The sequence below is a fragment of the Dreissena polymorpha genome, chromosome 9 (assembly GCF_020536995.1).
Source record: "Dreissena polymorpha isolate Duluth1 chromosome 9, UMN_Dpol_1.0, whole genome shotgun sequence".
Lineage (NCBI taxonomy): Eukaryota > Metazoa > Mollusca > Bivalvia > Myida > Dreissenidae > Dreissena > Dreissena polymorpha.
The window spans coordinates 96,163,813-96,178,746 of record NC_068363.1 but is presented as its reverse complement, the minus strand read 5'-3'; positions in this window follow the sequence as shown (position 1 = coordinate 96,178,746).

The window sequence follows — 14,934 nt, the reverse complement described above, 5'->3', positions numbered from 1 at the left end:
AGACTCTGAAATAATGTCTCGATGATAGAAGTTAAACTTACCAGGAATTAGAGTTGGTCATCTTGATTCAAATGTTATTTTAAAATCCATAAAAAAAATGCACCAGGCGTGCTGGGCTCAGCCTAAATTTTTACGCCATTTATTGGCCGACTTTCAATTTTTTTAATAAATATACAATAATTTATACATATTATTACTATTTTCCAGAACAATATTCTACCGTATATTTTCAAAAGTTTATACATTTTTATTAGCATACATATATTCCATTTAATCATATCGTTTATGAAAACACATCTCTGCGTTTCCATTTGGTTTATATTGTTAATTCTGTATAACTTCTAATGCTTAACCACACTGTCAATTATATTTTATGACGCGGGACGAAACGACACAAAGTCGTGACGTCATGGTGTTAGGGCATGTACACCACGGCACAATATCGTTGCGATCTAACAAGGTGCTTAATAATCGTTTTATATAACGCAAATGGTAGAACTGTCATTATTTGTTAAACAATCTGCGGTGAACGCTTACTTTAATGACCGAAGTCAATCACAAATAGTAGTCGCCAGTTGGTTTCCGCCCTCATAATCATTCTCGGAACCAATTGAACGGCGAAAACTATAGTTTGGCGACTAGAAAGTAACCTGAGAATTTCTCGTGACGCATCTTTGTCAGTACACATCGTCACATGACTGTAATTTGGCTTGTTAAATTTACTTCGGCTGCCCGGGTATTCGCCAACGAAATAATTTTTATCCAAATAGACCAGTCAGTGCACGGTGGAAATGAGACCTCAATGTGCACTGATAGACAATTTAACGACAATTTATGTATTGTTGACCTTAAAAGGACAAGGTTACTCCGCCAAGGGAGTGCTAAAAGTTAAAATAAAACTTCTTTCTGCTCCTCGCGCGCTGCGGCGCTTGTATTATGGCCTCTCTTGATTCCACAAGCCGTCGACCCGAAGCCCAGAACATTTCCCCAGCACGTTGAGCGTACTGAGTACCGCCGTCCTGAAACACTTCCATTATCTTAATAGGGCAACTCCGCGAAATCCTGGTCTGTATCTCTGCCAAAGGTCCGCCACCCCCGTCCTCTACGTTGCCACCTCCCGTCCCTGCTCAGGCTATGTAGTGAAACCACTATCCACCTACGGACAATCACCATTTCGCTTGGCGATCCTTCCAAGTTCTGGGAGTCAGCGAAGTCAGCAGGAAAGGAAGTCCTGGTCGAAGGATGACGGTACTCGCTTGATTTACAGAGCCGCCTGCAGAAATTCCCATATCCGACCTTCCTCTGACGATGTAGTGAAACAACAATCCACCTACGGACAATTATCATTCCGCTTGGAAATTCTTCGGAGTCTTCAAAAAATCTTTTGCGGGTGACTCTCGCTCCTGTCGCGACGTGCACGCTCCAGCTGCTGACCGAAATCTTTTAATGTAATAAATAATATAACATTTATAGAGTAATCTGGATTTTTTTGACAATCGCGATTTTCTTTTGCATGTTCAACTTCAATCGCCAGTTGACAGATTCAATTGCAATTGGCGATTTTGTCGATCGGAAACGCTAAATTATAATATCCTGATTGTGAAATTAACTTAGAAAAATACGTTTTAAATAATTAAATGAAAAAAAAGGTTTAAATGGTTGTCGTTGTATTTTGTCACCTGTTTGTCGCATATTCACCGCATGAAATTTGTGTTATTAATTGCACCTGTATTCAAACCTCACGTAAATGTTCGTATATAAAAATTATTCTACGGGAGATCACATCATATGTGTCCTCACATTGCTTATTATGAGTTTATTTTTTCAACATCGATATTTGTTATTCAAATATTTGATTAACACGCAGTTTTCTTTCGACACATTCAAATCATACTTTGCGAAAATGGGTCTTATGGCGCGTTTACTATCGTAGCAAAAGCCCTGTCTGCGCAGTTGCGCAGTCTGGTCAGGAGCTGCGCTGTCAGCTATAAATCACGCATGTTTTCGTGGTCTCATTAGGGACCTTGTGCGAGATGCGCAGGCTGGACCATAGGTACGCTAGCCGCATATATGGTATACGATTTATTTTCGCATGACGCGAGTCTATAAAAATATCTTTGTTTCTTATAAATGGAACCTCTTGAATACTTTTCGATAGAACATTGAAGCCAAACTGTGTTATTTATAGCAAACTGGCAAATTTCGGTAGCCTTTCAGTCTTTCAAAAACGATTTCCATACCGACTGAAGAGTACAGCAAACATTTGTGGTTAGATAATGAAACAATTTCCGTCATATCATGACACTAAATTATTTCGGTAGTTTTTGTTTCCTCATCATGAAAGCAGAGACGTCTCTGATGAAAGAAGTACTGTGCTATCAACGTTTATCGATAGTCCATAGTGTCTTCCCCGGATATAGTATTGGATTTTCCGTTTTTCTTCTGTTGATCTGATTAAGAATCGGCTTTAAATACGGTTGGTAACTAAAAGCCTCATCTGCGCACGTGTATGTGTGAATTTCAAAGTTCATTTAGAAGTCCTGCTGCAGATTTCCCAGCCATATCAGACCCCCACCACCCGCAGTACTACAAGAAATCAGTCAAGCGCTTTCAACGAGGTTAAACTTACGAAAAAGACGCATGATAGTGTATTGCATAAGGTAACAATTAGCAGAAATGTTATATAGCAAATTAAAACAATTATAGAGAAATGCCTTAATTTTTGTCTTATTGATGTTAACCAAATGTGTTAACGTTGAGACTTCGTTGAACCTGAGAAGGGCCTGCAAGACATGTTGTCAGTGATTTGGTCAATATGCAGAAGCATATCGCGGAGCTTGTATTTTAATTCATCTGCATGTGTTATATTGAAATAAAGCATTTGCATAACTAAATATTAACACAAGAAGGTTCACACGGTTTGTTGTTGAATGTATTGAAAATAAATTGTTGATATATTTTGGTTTATACTATCTTCCCTTTTCCCAATACTGTCAAAGCACAAATAATGTACGTATTACTTAAATGTAACTTCTTGTTATTTATATCAATATCTTAGTCAGCCTTTGTGATTATAAATAAATAATCACGTCACAAGGGTTATATAGTAGTAGTTGTTGTTGTAGTAAAGAGAGAGTGAGTACAGGCGAACGTAGTGATATGATAAAATGAGAGAATAGTGAACGGTGTCTAGTGTGAGAGTAGAGAGAAGTTTAAGTAGAGATAGCGGGAGAGAGGAGAAGGAATGAGAGGAAATATAGGGAGAAGTACGTGTAAAGACAACGCGGCGTCAGGCCAAACTTTGAGAGGGAGAAGTGCGAATAGAGCTAATTAGAGGATTGTAGAAAGAAAGCTGAGATAAAGAGGAAGAGTGAGGATACGGAGTAGAAAGGACACATCGGGCTACCACGACCAGTACCCGATGGTGGTGTCCTCTTAGAGCCGGGTAACTTCGTCCACTGGACAGAGTTTAAAGATCCGCAAAAGCGGACCGCACTGTGTATAGCGCACAGAGCCTACGGTATTTGGGTAACTTTTTATAGTATAAAGCTATATTCTTTAGTCAGTTTAGGTTTCCCATTATAAATGTAGACTTTAATTAAGTCAAAGCGCCCAAGTAAGTGTTTCGTAACTATTATCAATTCTAAATTGAATTGTATTATAAATTAGTCTTCAGGTGACACTCGCTTTTTATTTATGTTCTGCATTTTACAGTTTTATTTTTAAATCAGTTCATTTAACTTTATGTTTCAGTTTCTATAAATAATGACCATTCAGCCTTTAGATTAGCGATCAAACGACGCCTTTGAAATGCGTGATAAGGTGTGAAATGCCCTGTTCACGGTAAAGTTAAATACGCTTTTGTCTATCCGTTTCGTATGATGGGATTCCGTGGTCTAGTGGTAGCGCACTGAAATCGCAACTTCCAGTGTAGGTTCGATGCCGTGTCTACATTAACCATGCGTATCATTTGATATCATATAGAAATTATTACTTTTATTAAAGCTGTTAATTATAGAATTTAATATAATGAGACTTTGTTTACTATAAAACAATAATTTTCAGATATTAAATTGCCCATGGGCAATAGTTTATAAATACTTTATCAGTAAATTGCTAAGATCTATCGAAAACAATTTCTTACATGTGCGAATTAGAGCCAGTATTGCCTTTGTTTTATATTTTCTTTACTTGGTGTGGTGTATATATGCTTGTTATTATGTTAGTGAAATTGTTGTTTACTATCTGCATCGAGTCATGGGTTCATTCTTATGTCCATGCTTCAGGCCCTTCTTTACCGTGAGAGAGAAGGGCACAGAAAGCACGTGCCTATCCCACCAGAACATGCCTTTCATGTCCTATAGATATATTTTGTTCCTGGGCTGAAAAGTATTGGTAATCTAAAACCAATCTGTCAAGTGATGACTAAATATTTGAATTATTTTAATGCACGAAACATAAATAAAAACTGAATTAATAAAAGACTTAATGACAGATTGATTGACTGACTGGTTGAATGTCTGCGTGAATGAATTAATGTTTGCCAATAAAATACCAGTCCTTTGGATGCTCCGATGTCGGTTACGTGTGAAATATGTTTCTATCTGTTTGGTTAAATAGTCGAAACCATAGTTTGTCATAAGGTCGCTTCGTGTATTCCAGTATTCCAGAAGGGTATTTTTGCGCGCCGGCTTCTCTGTCTTCTTGTTAGGATGGTAAAATGTGGAGAAAAGTCATTTTTAAGCTTCATGTAGCTTTATTCTTTAAACGTTAAATCATAATAGGCATAATGTGGCTGTAACAACATTAACAGCCAGCGCAACTTCATTCAATAAATAATATCACAGTATCTCTCGTTAAATAAGTCCTAATATCAAAATAAAACTCTCGCGCAACTGTCCAACACTCATTCACCACAAGAGTATCAGTTTTAAAGAATTATACAATAGTAAAATATATTTAATAAGCAGATCACTTAATGTGTTTGGTCTTCAGACTATTATATTGTTATACTAGATATGTGAATTCAGTATATTTAGTATTTCTGACAAATTTCTTAATATTTAGAAATCGGTGTTTACGCCCTTGATGTAAAGACCTGACTGAATTACTTAACACAATTTCTGGGCCTTTTTATACTCGAGTGACCAAAAAAATTTGTCACTGACTAATTTTACACATTGCCCGACCAAGAATTCTTGGTTGCTTGCCACAAAATAAATGGTAGGCGGTCCAAAAGTTAGTCATCATGACGTCAATCGACAATACGGTCATGAACGCTCAAAATGACATCATGCAAAAATAAAAAGCCATATTATTAATTTGAACAGCAATTTATGTACAACAAACTACGGGCGCTTATAAAGATAGGTACACGACTCTACACAAGAATAATACAGATATTTCGACATATCTAAAAATCACCTGTTTCATGCTTTGTTGAGTCGCTACCAGAAATAGCTTAAACTTGACCGCAATGCAACGCGACAAAATTGCTGCGACTGGATCAGTAATGTGAGTGATCTGACAATTACATACGAAAAATGAAGTAATGTATGAACATTAAAATAGACATGCAGCGAAGATGGAAAGGAACGGTAACTGAACGTCATAAAAAGATTACCATTTGCACAAACTAGATATCATAACATGAAATTGAAGTCCAGTCACATTATTAACAGCAACAACAATGAACGTGGAATTTTAAGTAAACGGTTGGAATGTTTTTAAACGGCTTTTGTAGTTACCCGTTGTTTATTATAATGCATACACATACTAAATTAATAAAAATCTTCCGACAAAACGTCTTCTAAAAATAAAGATAGTTTGACATGAACATAGATATTGACAAGGTAAATCACTCGCCATTTTCTAAAGCAACGGAAGTGAGTCATTATGCATAATTAAGTCGCTGTCACCCCGCTAGCTTATTGAAATGCGTGCGCAGGCCGGGAACCTCGCCCTACTTTCAGTTTCAACAAAAATATCCACAGACGATGTGATAAATCCTTGTAACTATTGATTCACTCTATTAATGGGGCAATCAACAAAAGATATTGTAAATTGCATATACATGAATCATTCCTTACCAATTGTTTAACTTGATTTCGTCTGCCATGGTTATTTCCAGAAAAAAAATCAGCACGTCAAAAGTCAAATCTAGCGCCCATAGTGTTAGTGGCTGTTATTGTGTATAAAGAACGAGGTTCCCGGCCTGTACGCGCATTTCAATTAGCGAGCGGGGTGATAGCAATTTAATTATGCATAATGACGCACTTCCGTTGCTTAAGAAAATGGCGAGTGATTTACCTTGTCAATATCTATACATACAAAGTCGAACTATCTTTTTTTAAGAAGACGTTTTGTCGGAGGATTTTTATTAATTTAGTATGTGCATGCATTATAATAAACAACGGTTAACTGACAAATAAATAAATCAAAACATAAAAAAACATTGTTATTGACATCGAGCGCCTATGAAATCAACAAGAGCAAGAGTTTCGTTTTTCCAATATGCTATTATTTTTAAAATAAGCACATGCGCATTGTAACAAATCTTAGCAACCAACAGAAGTCAGGGGTGTGGTGTCTTTGGTCTAGTGGTTAACACACTAGTGATAGAAGTCAGGGGTTGTGTGTCTGTGATCTAGTGGTAAACACACAAGCGATAGAAGTCAGGGTTGTGGTGTCTGTGGTCTAGTAGTAAACACACAAGCGATAGAAGTCAGGGGTTGTGGTGTCTGTGGTCTAGTGGTAAACACACAAGCGATAGAAGTCAGGGTTGTGGTGTCTGTGGTCTAGTGGTAAACACACTAGTGATAGAAGTCAGGGGTTGTGGTGTCTGTTGTCTAGTGGTAAACACACTAGCGATAGAAGTCAGGGGTTGTGGTGTCTGTGGTCTAGTGGTAAACACACTAGCGATAGAAGTCAGGGGTTGTATTGGCTGTGGTCTAGTGATAAACACACTAGTGACAGAAGTCAGGGGTTGTGTGTCTGTGATCTAGTGGTAAACACACTAGCGATAGAAGTCAGGGTTTGTGGTGTCTGTGTTCTAGTGGCAAACACACTAGTGATAGAAGTCAGGGGTTGTGGTGTCTGTGGTCTAGTGGTAAACACATTAGCGATAGAAGTCAGGGGTTGTGGTGTATGTGGTCTTGTGGTAAACACACTAGCGATAGAAGTCAGGGGTTGTGGTGTCTGTGGTCTAGTGGTAAACACACTAGTGATAGAAGTCAGGGGTTTGTGTGTATGTGATCTAGTGGTAAACACACTAGCGATAGAAGTCAGGGGTTGTGGTTTCTGTGGTCAAGTGGTAAACACACAAGCGATAGAAGTCAGGGTTGTGGTGTCTGTGGTCTAGTGGTAAACACACAAGTGATAGAAGTAAGGGTTGTGGTGTCTGTAGTCTAGTGGTAAACAGACAAGCGATAGAAGTCAGGGTTGTGGTGTCTGTGGTCTAGTGGTAAGCACACTAGTGATAGAAGTCAGGGGTGTGGTAACTGTGGTCTAGTGGTAAACACACTAGCGATAGAAGTCAGGGGTTGTGGTGTCTGTTGTCTAGTGGTAAACACACAAGCGATAGAAGTCAGGGTTATGGTGTCTGTGGTCTAGTGGTAAACACACTAGTGATATAAGTCAGGGGTTGTGGTGTATGTGGTATAGTGGTAAACACACTAGCGATAGAAGTCAGGGTTGTGGTGTCTGTGGTCGAGTGGTAAACACACTAGCGATAGAAGTCAGGGTTGTGGTGTCTGTGGTCTAGTGGTAAACACACTAGTGATAGAACTCAGGGGTTGTGCTGGCTGTGGTCTAGTGGTAAACACACTAGTGATAGAAGTCAGGGGTTGTGTGTCTGTGATCTAGTGGTAAACACACTAGCGATAGAAGTCAGGGGATGTGGTGTCTGTGGTATAGTGGTAAACACACAAGCGATATAAGTCAGGGTTGTGGTGTTTGTGGTCTAGTGGTAAACACACAAGCGTTAAAAGTCATGGTTGTGGTGTCTGTGGTCTAGTGGTAAACACACTAGTGATAGAAGTCAGGGGTTGTGGTGTCAGTAGTCTAGTGGTAAACACACTAGTGATAGAAGTCAGGGGTTGTGTTGGCTGTGGTCTAGTGGTAAACACACTACCAATAGAAGTCAGGGGTGTGGTAACTATGGTCTAGTGGTAAACACACTAGCGATATAAGTCACGGTTGTGATGTCTGTGGTCTAATGAAAAACACACAAGCGATAGAAGTCAGGGTTGTGGTGTCTGTGGTCTAGTGGTAAACACACTAGTGATAGAAGTCAGGGGTTGTGGTGTCTGTGGTCTAGTGGTAAACACACTAGCGATGGTAGTCAGGGTTGTGGTGTCTGTGGTCTAGTGGTAAACACACTAGCGATAGAGGTCAGAGGTTGTGGTGTCTGTGGTCTAGAGGTAAACACACTAGCGATAGAAGTCAGGGTTGTGGTGTCTGTGGTCTAGTGGTAAACACACTAGCGATAGAAGTCAGGGTTGTGGTGTCTGTGGTCTAGTGGTAAACACACTAGTGATAGAAGTCAGGGGTTGTGGTGTATGTGGTCTAGTGGTAAACACACTAGTGATAGAAGTCAGGGGTTGTGGTGTCTGTGGTCTAGTGGTAAACACACAAGCGATAGAAGTCAGGGTTGTGGTCTCTGTGGTCTAGTGGTAAACACACTAGTGATAGAAGTAATGGGTTGTGGTGTCTGTGGTCTAGAGGTAAACACACTAGCGATAGAAGTCAGGGTTGTGGTGTCTGTGGTCTAGTGGTAAACACACTAGTGATAGAAGTCAGGGTTGTGGTGTCAGTGGTCTAGTGATAAACACACTAGAGATGTCAGGGGTGTGGTAACTGTGGTCTAGTGGTAAACAGACAAGCGATAGAAGTCAGGGTTGTGGTCTTTGTGGTCTAGTGGTAAGCACACTAGTGATAGAAGTCAGGGGTGTGGTAACTGTGGTCTAGTGGTAAACACACTAGCGATAGAAGTCAGGGGTTGTGGTGTCTGTGGTCTAGTGGTAAACACACAAGCGATAGAAGTCAGGGTTATGGTGTCTGTGGTCTAGTGGTAAACACACTAGTGATATAAGTCAGGGGTTGTGGTGTCTGTGGTATAGTGGTAAACACACTAGCGATAGAAGTCAGGGTTGTGGTGTCTGTGGTCGAGTGGTTAACACACTAGCGATAGAAGTCAGGGTTGTGGTGTCTGTGGTCTAGTGGTAAACACACTAGTGATAGAACTCAGGGGTTGTGCTGGCTGTGGTCTAGTGGTAAACACACTAGTGATAGAAGTCAGGGGTTGTGTGTCTGTGATCTAGTGGTAAACACACTAGCGATAGAAGTCAGGGGATGTGGTGTCTGTGGTATAGTGGTAAACACACAAGCGATATAAGTCAAGGGTTGTGGTGTCTGTGGTCTAGTGGTAAACACACAAGCGTTAGAAGTCATGGTTGTGGTGTCTGTGGTCTAGTGGTAAACACACTAGTGATAGAAGTCAGGGGTTGTGGTGTCAGTAGTCTAGTGGTAAACACACTAGTGATAGAAGTCAGGGGTTGTGTTGGCTGTGGTCTAGTGGTAAACACACTACAAATGGAAGTCAGGGGTGTGGTAACTGTGGTCTAGTGGTAAACACACTAGCGATAGAAGTCACGGTTGTGATGTATGTGGTCTAATGGTAAACACACAAGCGATAGAAGTCAGGGTTGTGGTGTCTGTGGTCTAGTGGTAAACACACTAGTGATAGAAGTCAGGGGCTGTGGTGTCTGTGGTCTAGTGGTAAACACACTAGCGATAGAAGTCAGGGGTTGTGGTGTCTGTGGTCTAGTGGTAAACACACAAGCGATAGTAGTCAGGGTTGTGGTGTCTGTGGTCAAGTGGTAAACACACTAGCGATAGAAGTCAGAGGTTGTGGTGTCTGTGGTCTAGAGGTAAATACACTAGCGATAGAAGTCAGGGTTGTGGTGTCTGTGGTATAGTGGTAAACACACTAGCGATAGAAGTCAGGGTTGTGGTGTCTGTGGTCTAGTGGTAAACGCACTAGTGATAGAAGTCAGGGGTTGTGGTGTCTGTGGTCTAGTGGTAAACACACAAGCGATAGAAGTCAGGGTTGTGGTCTCTGTGGTCTAGTGGTAAACACACTAGTGATAGAAGTTATGGGTTGTGGTGTCTGTGGTCTAGTGGTAAACACACTAGCGATAGAAGTCAGGGTTGTGGTGTCTGTGGTCTAGTGGTAAACACAAAAGCGATAGAAATCAGGGGTTGTGGTGTCTGTGGTCTAGTGGTAAACACACTCGCGATAGAAGTCAGGGGTTGTGATGTCAGTGGTCTAGTGGTAAACAGACAAGCGATAGAATTCAGGGGTGTGGTAACTGTGGTCTAGTGGTAAACACACTAGTGATAGAAGTCAGGGTTGTGGTGTCTGTGGTCTAGTGGTAAACACACTAGTGATAGAAGTTATGGGTTGTGGTGTCTGTGGTCTAGTGGTAAACACACTAGCGATAGAAGTCAGGGTTATGGGTCTGTGGTCTAGTGGTAAACACACTAGCGATAAAAGTCAGGGTTGTGGTGTCTGTGGTCTAGTGTTAAACACACTAGTGATAGAAGTCAGGGGTTGTGGTGTCTGTGGTCTAGTGGTAAACACACTAGCGATAGAAGTCATGTTTGTGATGTCTGTGGTCTAGTGGTAAACACACTAGCGATAGAAGTCAGGGGTTTATGGTGTATGTGGTCTAGTGGCAAACACACTAGCGATAGAAGTCAGGGGTTGTGGTGTTTGTGGTCTAGTGGTAAACACACTAGCGATAGAAGTCAGGGGTTGTGGTGTCTGTGGTCTAGTGGTAAACACACTAGTGATAGAAGTCAGGGGTGTGGTGTCTGTGGTCTAGTAGTAAACACACAAGCGATAGAAGTCAGGGGTTGTGATGTCTGTGGTCTAGTGGTAAACACACAAGCGATAGAAGTCAGGGTTGTGGTGTTTGTGGTCTAGTGGTAAACACACAAGCGATAGAAGTCAGGGGTTGTGCTGTCTGTGGTCTAGTGGTAAACACACTAGTGATAGAAGTCAGGGGTGTGGTGTCTGTGGTCTAGTAGTAAACACACAAGCGATAGAAGTCAAGGGTGTTGTGTTTGTGGTCTAGTGGTAAACACACACTCGATAGAAGTCAGGGTTGTGGTGTTTGTGGTCTAGTGGTAAACACACAAGCGATAGAAGTCAGGGGTTGTGGTGTCTGTGGTCTAGTGGTAAACACACTAGCGATAGAAGTCATGGGTGGTGATGTCTGTGGTCTAGTGGTAAACACACTAGCGATAGAAGTCAGGGGTTGTGATGTCTGTGGTCTAGTGGTAAACACACTAGCGATAGAAGTCAGGGGTGTGGTAACTGTGGTCTAGTGCTAAACACACTAGCGATAGAACTCCGGGTTGTGGTGTCTGTGCCCGCTCAACCAAAGTCAAGACTTAACACAAACGCACTATAACTGTACAGGCATTAAACATACTCAGGCACTTAAACGACACAGGTACTTAAACGACAGAGAAAACTTAAAAAGCCACCTCAATCTTCCACTATCCACTTGGTCAAATATATATCAGGGTGTGTAACTGTTGTATAGGTGCAGCACGCATCCGTGAATCTTTTAAGAATAGATGTGTCATCGTAATTTGAAGATAGTATCCGTCCTAGAAGAGATCCCTATACAAGATCAGTGTTTGATACCCGTGATGAAAATACTTTTGTTCGGACATAATTGAAACAAAAACGACTGTCACCGAAAATGCCTTTACCCTAACAATGACCCTTTGCTGACTAAGAGAATTAGAAATAATGTGCACAAGTCAATAAATGTGGTTTATTTTTTTAACTTCAGTAAAAATTGAGTTATACTCCGCACTAGAATATTGAAGTCAACAGCTCTATAAAAATCGAAGATAAAGTCATGGTCCGTGTAATCTGCGCATCCGTTATAAATTACATTCCGTGTCTTTTCCCGAATTTTTGAGTAAAAACTTGGTAAAATAAATATACTTGAGATTAAGATTACGTTAAGCGCTGAAGTATCTTAAGTTGGTTAAACTACCAAAGCTGCCTTCTTACGCTTTAATTATCAAAGCGCTGAAGGCACTGACGATGTTCGCTATTGCATAATTTAACACGCAATTCATTTTTCAAAATCAATCGCAAGTTTGAAATGAACAAACGCCATTCAACTTTATAAAGTGTGTGTCATAGCGCACGGGTCGAGTTTTGTGTGCACTTTTTATCATCCTTATTATTTCATAGAAATAACTTAGACAAAATAAAAACAACATGCTTTTTGGACGTTCTGAAAGCATAGAAAGTATGATGAAAATGGTAATGAGAACTTCATATAAAGAAAATTTGCAGTCACCATCATATTAAAGGAGTATTTTTTCTAATATCAAATAACTATCTCACCAAGAATATAAATTCATAATGAAAGTTCCGTGTACAAAACTTTTGATTTTTGACACCATATACAAATTCACAATATACAATAATCTTCGTATCTTGTATATGGAGGAATAAAAGTATATAAACATTGCTGTTTATGCTTTACTTGTTACCCGAGCAGTTCACACGGTGTTCACAACGCTGACATAAACATAGGTATAGAGCACTAATGCGCTTTTAGGCGTAGCTGTTTTACTCAGTTTTCATCTTAGTGACTTTTACATAACGCCAACAGACACGCATGAATATTTTCGAATATTTAATAAGCTGATTCGAGATACAACCTCTGATTTTTTGCTACATCACTGCGTATGTGCTAAATTCAAAGGATGTAGCACTGTTCAGTGTAAGGAATTCCGGACTACTCTCTGTATGCTGACACAAATTGTGGCCCTGTTACAATTACGCGTTACAATCCATCTCGCAGAATTTCACTTTCGCCTCCAAGATAAGAAAACAATCATAAGTATAGTATAGTAGTAATAGTATAGTGTCACGATAAGAGAAAATCGTTTAATTATCATACCACAATGTTTGCCGTACTTGGTCAGCACGTCTGGAAATCATTCCTTAATGTGTGGATAGGCTGCCATTATTAACAAGTTTGCTATTTTGAATTCAATTTTGTATCAAAACGCATTGTTCTTAATTGTGGCATCTTCAATTCGCAATGAGATTTGTAATGACCCTCGTCATGCGAAAATGGGTCTTATTCCATATGCGCCCATCATATAAATAGCCCACTCAGCTATCTCTCCTTCTGGTAAGTAGAAACATAACATATTGAGTGATTTTATAGCGAACAGCATCGCCTATGGCCTGACTGCGCAAAAGCACATGTTGGGTTTAACAAACGCTTGCCGAAACGCATAAGACCCATTTTCGCATGACGGCGCTATTGACGTGTGATTTAAATGCGTCGAAAGAAAACTGCGTTTAAATCAAATATCAACATACGATATATTTCGATAGTGAAGAAAGATACTCATAACAAGGCATATGAGGACACATATGAAGTGCTCTCTCGTAGTATATTTTTTATCTACTCCGACTAATGTGTGGTTTGACAATGCTAACACACATTTCATGCGGTGAATATGCAACTTACAATTGAAAAACACAACACAATAGTTTAACTTTTGTTTAATTGTATTTAGTTATTTAGAAAATAAATTGCAAACTTTATTTCAATGTCAGCGTATACGCCGACTACATTTTTAAAAGATATTTATTGTTATAAATATATTTAATATAATATATTTAGTTGTTTTCGGTTTTAGCGATTATAAAGCATTTACGAGGTTGCCTATAGTATGCCTGTAGTAATTGATGAACTCACGTGAATATAAACAAGCTAAACCTTCTACTAGCCTTCTACTATTGCGTTGCTAGCACCCGTAAATACAAAAGATCGCCGCTATCTGTTGAGAACCAAAGAACGTTTTCCAGCATGAACGAGGTTACGAACCAGGTCATTCGTATTATTATTATTATTATAAATTGTTTGTTATATTTTTCCCGATTCTATTAATAGCCTCAATTTACGACATGTGCTACGTCATTGAGGTGTATGTGAGAGCATAACCTATTGCGTTGTTATCGCCCGTGGACTTTCCTTTGTTTATCGACAGGCGCATCTATTAATAGCCTCATATTATGAATGGCAAAAATACTACGTCATGAAGACGCTGCAGAAAGTGGACTAATTTATTCATTCATAAACAATCTCCTCCGCGACACGTACAATACGATCATTGTTTATTTATTCTTTTCTATAAAAGCACCGTTCGAAACTATTGCATTTAACACGATATTAATATCATGTTTCCATTTGTGAATGAATATAATTGGAGAACTCAAACCTCTTGCATAAATTATACAACTCTTTCTCGCGCGGAAACGCGTAGTAAGCCGGTATCGGGCTCCTAGTAGCTAAGCCGTATCGACCTGAATTTTAGACTAACCACCTTAGACGGTCGCTCAGCGACCATCTAAAAACACGTGTGCAACTTCTCACATAATTTTCGCCAAAAAACTAATGTGAAACCATGTAAACCAGACTGTCAAAATTTAATAACGCACTAATAAACTGAAATAATTTATCTATAAATAATTGAGTCGCGTTCTGAGAAAACTGGGCATAATGCATTTGCGTAAAGTGTCGTCCCAGATTAGCCTGGCCAGTCCGCACAGGCTAATCAGGGACGACACTTTCCGCTTAAATTGGATTTTTGCTTAGAAGAGACTTCATTTAAACGAAAAATGTCATAAAAGCAGAAAGTGTCGTCCCTGATTAGCCTGTGCGGACTTCACAGGCTAATCTGGGACGACACTACGCATATGCATTATGCCCAGTTTTCTCAGAAAACGACTCAATTAATCTCATTGAGCAACTGAGGTTTCCTATACACAAGGCAAGCACAAATACTAGTTGTTCTCAGTATTTTGTACCAAAATATGCA